Below are 8,061 nucleotides of genomic sequence, written 5' to 3' on the forward strand. Positions count from 1 at the left end.
TATATATATATATATATTTATATTATATAAAGTTGTCTGGAAAGTTCTGAGCATTTTTTAATATACAAAAAGGGATGTAAGTAATTGACCTTTCAATAAATTTTAGTCAATGAAATAATTTCTATTATTATTAATGACCTTTGCTCATCTATCAGGTAATTTAAATCTCCATCAGCATAAAATTTGACAAGTTTTGAAGAAAAAAGTTATCTAAATACATTTTGACTCCATCTAAATCGTTAAATGTTTTTCCTTGCGATGAGTTCTGTAGAGACAAAAACAAGTGGTAGTCACTAAGTGTTCATGAGCCGTACTTTTAGAAACTTCCAACTCCTCTGCAAGTTCTCTAGTTGTGATATTTAAGTTTTCTTTGATTTTTGCCTTCAAAACATCTTCATCCAGTTTTGAAGGTCTTCTACTGTGACTGTCATCTTCCAAGCTAAACTATGCAGCTTTAAATTTCGCAAACCACCTTTGAACAGTTGATTCACCTAAGCATCATCACCATAAGCTTCACAAATGCATTTTCTCCTTTTTTAAAAAAGCAAAGCATTATAACGCAAATATGAAATTTTTGGTTATCCATTTCAAATGTCAATAAAGAATAACCAGAATGAAAGATAAATCTATTTTTAGTCAGGAACGAAGAAGAGATGCACTACCACTTAAAGCAACACCAAAGTTTTAACTGTTACATTTTAAATGTGTTCAATGAAGCTTTAAAAGATTTACCTTAAAAACGTTCATAACTTTCCAGAGAACCTAACATATATCTATAAATAATTATTTAAGTGAGGAAAAGAGAAGTCAAATGAATGTTATGAACATTTCCATAAATGAATATTGTTTATTCCATACCTTATTTAAAGTTATGCAATATATGCAAAACCATCATGTTCATTCACTTCCTAAGACATTCTGAGTTGAAACACAATCGATTTATGAAATGAATCTGCAAGCAGGTTACATCTATATAACTTCATGGGTATGTCAATAGCGTACAAATAAACCAAATGTATATATTCTATTATCAACAAACTGACTAGCAGACAAGCGAATAATGGAAATAAATAAATGAAAAAATACCAATATGATAGAGAAAGATTTTGATATCTCTTCTTTTTATTTATTATTGAGATGTTTTCATTTTACTCCAGATTCTTTTGACGATAGCACATTCCAAAGATTTTCTTATACTTTTCTTTTTTAAATTCAATTGGCCATTTCTGTTAAAATGAACTGTTTTCTATCTTTCTTGTAGTTTCTTAGATGTATTTCACCAAACACCTTGACAATTTTCTCATTTTCTCATCACTAAATAACTGTTTTCAACATGTGAAGAATATTGTATTGCTGCTCACAAACATTCACATATATACACATTCACATATATACACTTTCACACAGACTCAGGTATTATTCTTAGTTTCAACTTGGTGAAATATTGCCATCATATTCATTTATAAGTCAATGGAGATGAAATATCTTTTTCTATTGTACAGCACTCTTTTCAAGAAGGAGATGGAGCCCCACTATGGAACGGAGAGTTTTGCAGTCATATCTTACACTTCCTCCCCATCGCCATTTAGAACCCAATCGATATGGAAATCTGGTGGCTACAGTTGTTCCTATCCAGCGGAATACGGCCACAAATTCATCAACAGGTGAATTCCATAACCTCCATTCTACATGCACAAACATTTAAGCAGTCATGCTAGTTTCTTTTTCTATCTTGTGCTAAGTGTCTTTATTTTGTGTCTTATTGTGTTTTTGTGGAATTCTGTTTATTTTAGGTGTTGTTTAACTCCTTACCATCCAAATGTCAATGCTTATCCTTTGAAAATTTAAGTTGCTTCATGAATGTAAAGAAAATTTATTCAAATATTCCTTTTGTTTTTATATATACAAATATGCATACATACGCACATGCACATGTGTGTACATGTATTTCTTGTACATATCCAAAGAGGAGATCATTTTGTGAATGTATATATATTTATATATATATATATATATGTTTATATATATATATATATATATATATATATATATATATATATATATATATATATATATATATATGTATGTATGTATATGTATGTATATACAAATATATATATATATATATACATATATACATATGTATGAAATCAAAATAGCTGATGTGGCCGATGATAGTACTGTGCCAGTGGAACGTTAAAAGCACAGCCGAGCATGATTGTTGTCAGCACCATGGATTGGCACCCCTGCTGGTGGCACGTAAAAAGCACCATTTGAATGTGTTTATTGCCAGCATCACATTAGTGGCACCTGAAAGGCAACATTTGAGTGTGGTCGTTACCAGTGCCGCTGGACTAGCTCCCATGCAGGAAGCACGTAAAAAAACACCTTTTGAGTGTGGTCGTTGTCAGAACCGCCTGACTGGCCCTCATGCTGGTGGCATGTAAAAGCACCCACTACACTCTTGGAGTGGTTGGCATTAGGAAGGGCATCCAGCTGTAGAGACTTTGCCAGATCAAGTTGAGCCTGGTGTAGCCTTCTGGCTCACCAGTCCTCAATCAAACCGTCCAACCCATGCCAGCATGGAAAGTGAACGTTAAACGGTGATGATGATGATATATGTATGTATACACATATATAGGTATGTATGTATATAAATGTAAATATATATATATGTATGTATATATACGTATGTATATACATATATATATATATATATATATATATATATATATATATATATATATATATCAATGTAGATTCAAGGTGAATATGGTACTTAAGTTTAGGCACCAGAATTAAGTATGGTATTATCCATACAATTCCAAAATAAGGTATTAAAATCAAAATAAGCAACAACGAAATCCAAAGTTAATGCAATACAATCGTTTCATGCGACTCCATTTATTTAAGCAATGTGAACATTACATCAAATGTCAAATGCAGAGCAATCCTCAACTGCACAAAGATATAGAAAGTTACTGAAATTTCATTTCAACAGAAGGACATGTTTTTGTAACTACATTTAAACTCTCGAAGTGGAAAGGAAGAATACAAAACCATCTTGACTTAGCCAGACCATACAGGCTAGTAATTAATTCCAAGCAGATTTTTAACTGTCACTGATTTTATTTGTTTTTTTGTTTCTGATTTATGGATCATCTTATCAGACCTATTGATTCAAAGCTTAAGAAGGCACTAGCATTTTCTTTATAGGGAAAATGAAAGGGGTAAATAATATACATGGATGATATGTTTATAAAATTTCTTTGAGTTTAGTGACAAACTGCTATAGGTGGCGGGGGGGGGGGATTCTCTACTAGCAGACCAGTTTATAATGGAGCAAGGGAAGTTTTAACATAAGGCACCTAGGTCAAAAGTATATAAAATAAAGTTTCTGAATTGTGTACAGATACAGTAAATGGTTATTCATAGTTTTCATTAATCAGAATAATGTATCAGTATTGTTTTACATATGCTAAGTTTGAAATACTTGAGATACCAATATTTGCTTAATTAATATGTGAATAAATAAAAGCTAATTATAAATTAATAATGAAATAAAGTAAAAAATTTTAAAAAATAGTGTATAGTAATGTAACTAATCAATCAATGCAGTATGCAAAAACCGCGAAGTGGTATTAATTTTAAATGCTCTGGGTAAAGTACATTTAGACTTATTTACACCAATATAAGGAACCATAGATAAGATGTGAAATTAAATTTTTTTTATATATATTGAACTAAAATTAAAAAAAAAAATTAAACTTATTAAACAAAATTAAACATAGGTGCAGGAGTGGCTGTGTGGTAAGTAGCTCGTTTACCAACCACATGGTTCAGGGTTCAGTCCCACTGTATGGCACTGTGGGCAAGTGTCTCCTACTATAGCCTTGGGCCAACCAAAGCCTTGTGAGTGGATTTGGTAGACGGAAACTGAAAGAAGCCTGTCATATATATGTATATGTATATATATATGTCTGTGTGTGTGTTTGTCATCATCATCATCATCATCATCATCAGATGATGATGATGATGTGTTTGTGTGTCTGTGTTTGTCCCCACAACATCGCTTGACAACCGATGCTGGTGTGTTTAGGTCCCCGTAACTTAGCGGTTCGGCAAAAGAGACCGATAGAATAAGTACTAGGCTTACAAAGAATAAGTCTTGGGTCGATTTGCTCAACTAAAGGTGGTGCTCTAGCATGGCCGTAGTCAAATGACTGAAACAAGTAAAAGAGTTATATATCTAATATCATTTAAAGGACACATAAGAGATAAAATTTATTTCATAACTAATGTAAAGAATTGACACATAGGATTTGCATGGTTTATAATGATGGACTCATCAAGGTTTAAGAAACTGATAAAATGAATGATTGGAATTAACATAGAATATAATGGTGAACTAAATAGAGAACATGATAATTTTGTACTAATTTAATTAGATTGCCTATCTTAAATTATCAGGAACTTGTGTTAACTAACATGAGCTAAGTACAAAATAATAATGGAACAAGGATTAGATTTATTACAGTCACCCATGAAATAACAATAATAATACTACAACAACAATGGAATAACATGAATCCTTTAGGGTCAGGCATCGAATAAAATTTAGAAAGGTTTGAAAATTATTAAAAACTGTTAAGAAATTTCAGAACATCCTATTCATTTAAGTTAAGTAAGATACACACTAAACTAACAGCAATAGCAAAAGTGATATGAAAAAAATTTAAGTAAAACCATATACCATCCATGGATAAAGTTAAAATTTTAGTTTTCACAGGAAGATTATACATTAAGGTGAGAGATCAAAAATATGCTATAAGTTCAATTTCAATTTAAATATGTACTGATTATAGCCTAAGATAAACATGGTGGATGTTAAAATACGACACTATTTAAGATTGCTACTTTTTAAAATATTTAAAAGTGCAAGTGGAACAGTGTACACACAATACTCTAAGGTCTAATCTCTTATTAATCAGGTTAGAATTATTTCTAAGTTTAAAAATTTCATATGTTTCCATGGAACATAGTTCACATCCATATCTGCTATTTCTATAAGGTTGGGCTTTTCTTGTAATTTCCCTTTTAAGGCTAAAACTAATACCACATTCCTTTAATTCCCAAATTTTATTTGAAAGCAATGTACAATTAGCCTTATGTTTAAGTCTAAAAGATGACAGGTGGTTATATATACGCTGTTTCAAATTAATCGTACATCCCAAGTAAATATCATTATCAGTTATAGTACTTATTGTGCATTTATATACTACATTTCTGGTGAAACATTGGCCTAATAACGGACAACGGGACTTATTTCTACAATTGCAACTAGTGGAATTATCAACAACACCAATATCATTACTAAGATTTAAATTATTGTTGTTACAATTATTCGCATTGATATTATTTCCCCTATTATTTATTCTGTTATCAGGCTTATTATGATCACTTCTATTACTATCTAACTCCATTTCCATCGTGCTATCAGATAGAATCATTCCCACCCCTAGGGCACTTTCAAGTCAGCAATCCAACTGACTCTTTTACCACTGCAGATATAAAAACAGGGGCAATGATGATCGATTACATCAATATAAAGGAAGACAATGTAATAAGGGCTATAGATGAAATGAACCCACACTCAGCTACTGGCCCTAATGGATTCCCTGCAATCCTTCTAAAAGGACACCCAACATGGTTTCCGACCAGGAAGAATCTGCCTGACTCAGCTCTTACAACACTATGACTGGGTGCTGAAACAGGTACTCAACCACTCAAATGTGGAAGTGATATATCTCGACTTTGCAAAGGCCTTTGATAAAGTCAATCATGGAGTGATATGTCACAAATTGCGTGATCTCGGCATAGTTGGAAAATTGGGAGAATAGCTTCATGACTTTCTGAAGGATAGAAGTCAGGTGGTAGTAGCCAATGGAGCCACCTCCAATGACATGCAAATAGTGAGCGGTGTTCCGCAGGGCACTGTTTTGGGACAACTACTGTTCATAATGACCCTCTCAGACATGACTTCAGCCACACAGAGAGCCATGATCACAAGTTATGCAGATGATACAAAAGTCTCCCAGGTAATACAGAACCCTGAAGTCACTACACACCTGCAATGTGAGCTGTATGATATATACAAGTGGGCTAAATAGATTAGCATACAGTTTAATGCTGAAAAGTTTCAAGCCTTGTGCTATCAGCATGCAAAACTAAATGCAATACCCATTGAATACACTGGACCAACCTGGAGGGATTGCAATCCCTGAGGCACAGTCAGTGGACGTAGTGCAGGCTCAACGGCTATGTAGCAATAGCATGGGTACGCAGAAATTCCGGGATGGTGTCCGGCATGCTGAAAGACCACTGGGAGTGAGGCACCCCTCAGCTTTTGTTGAAGCACATCTGTAGGAGAAGGTCACTCTGATATGAAACGAGATATGCAGGGAATGGCATTGGACATTTTGGGGATATTTGGTTTGTGCTAGAGATCACAGCGCTCCCACATCCTTAAGCCTGTGACTCATATTGGCACCAGACATCTTGCTCTGGCTTGTCTCTGGGTAATGTCAATAAAGTGGAGAGAGCCTATGAGGTGTTGTGCAATCCTTATAGGACCTAAAACTCTGCACAGGAATTGCCGACCTCTGTTCGATATGTGCAATTTTTTTTTCATCCTATAAATATTTATCTTATTTTTATGTCTTTCCATATCTGGTCAGTTTAGTGCAACTGATGGATGTCCACCCTGCGCTCGAAAAACAAAGAGTCTTTTATTTATAAAATCTGGACGGAACTTAAACATTTCATGTTGGAATGTGCGCACTCTGTTGGACAACAAGAGTGATTGTAGGCCTGAAAGACACACTGCACTTGTTACGCGTGAGCTGAACCGTTATAACATTGATATAGCTGCACTCTCAGAGACTCATATAGAAGATGATGGTCAGCTTGAGGAAGTAGCAAGTGGATACACCTTTTTTTGGAAAGGAACACAGAAGGAGGAGCGCAGAGAGGCTGGTGTTGGTTTTGCAGTCCGATCTGATATCCTTAAGAAGTTGGAAGAGCTCCCTGTTCCTATAAATGAACGTATAATGACTCTGCGGTTGCACTTGAAAGGTAGGCAGTTTGCTACTCTAATAAGTGCTTATGCACCTACTTCGACTAGCTGTGATGAAGATAAAACAATCTTTTATACCCAGCTGAGAGCCATACTTAGAAAAATCCCCAATTCTGATAAAGTCATTCTACTGGGGGATTTTAATGCCAGAGTTGGAACAGACTGGCAAACATGGAACTCTCTAGGACGTTTTGGAGTAGGGAAAATGAATAGCTATTGTCTCATGCTACTGGAGCTTTGTGAAGAACATGGACTTTACATCGCAAGCACTCATTTTATGCACAAAGGTGATCACACAACAACGTGGATGCATCCAAGGTCCAAAGTTTTGCACTTGCTAGATTATGTCATCATCCACAAGCGCAAGATCTATGACATTTGTAATGTCAAGTCCTTTCATGGATTGGAATGCTGGACAGACCACAGTCTGGTGCGAGCAAAGTTCTGAATGACGATTAGAGTGAAAGAGAGAAGAGGACCAGTCAGCATTCCTTGGCATCTAAATGTCCACAAGGTATATGATATTGTGGTTAGGAAAGAGCTTCAGACTCGCTTGTCCAGCATTGAAAATACTGCAGCATGGGAAAATTTTCAAGACCAGGTTCTTCAATGTGCAGCCGAAATACTGGGATATGTTACTGCCAGACACAGAGACTGGTTTGATGAAAATGATGCTGAAGTTCAGCGACTATTGGTGGTAAAGTGCCATGCCCACAGTGTATTGCTACACAGAGAACTGTCTACTGTGCAGCGAAGTCTAGCACTTGCCCACTATAGCAGTGTAGAATCACTACTGCAGCAATCTCTCAGGAAGATGCAGAACACTTGGTGGGAGGATCTTGCTCGTTATGTTCAGGCTGCTGCTAATGCAAATGACAGCAAGAAGCTTTACCATCTTATGAAGTGAGCTTATGGACCTAAGAGCT

General features: G+C 35.0%; 1 protein-coding gene across 5 annotated transcripts in view; it reads right to left on the reverse strand.

Moving 5' to 3' along the window:
• LOC106869710 (phosphatase and actin regulator 1) overlaps nucleotides 1–8,061 on the reverse strand; it is a 389,302-nt gene that overhangs the window by 369,575 nt on the left and 11,666 nt on the right. The window lies entirely within an intron of this gene.

Source organism: Octopus bimaculoides, chromosome 9, assembly GCF_001194135.2.
Source record: "Octopus bimaculoides isolate UCB-OBI-ISO-001 chromosome 9, ASM119413v2, whole genome shotgun sequence".
Classification (NCBI taxonomy): Eukaryota; Metazoa; Mollusca; class Cephalopoda; order Octopoda; family Octopodidae; genus Octopus; species Octopus bimaculoides.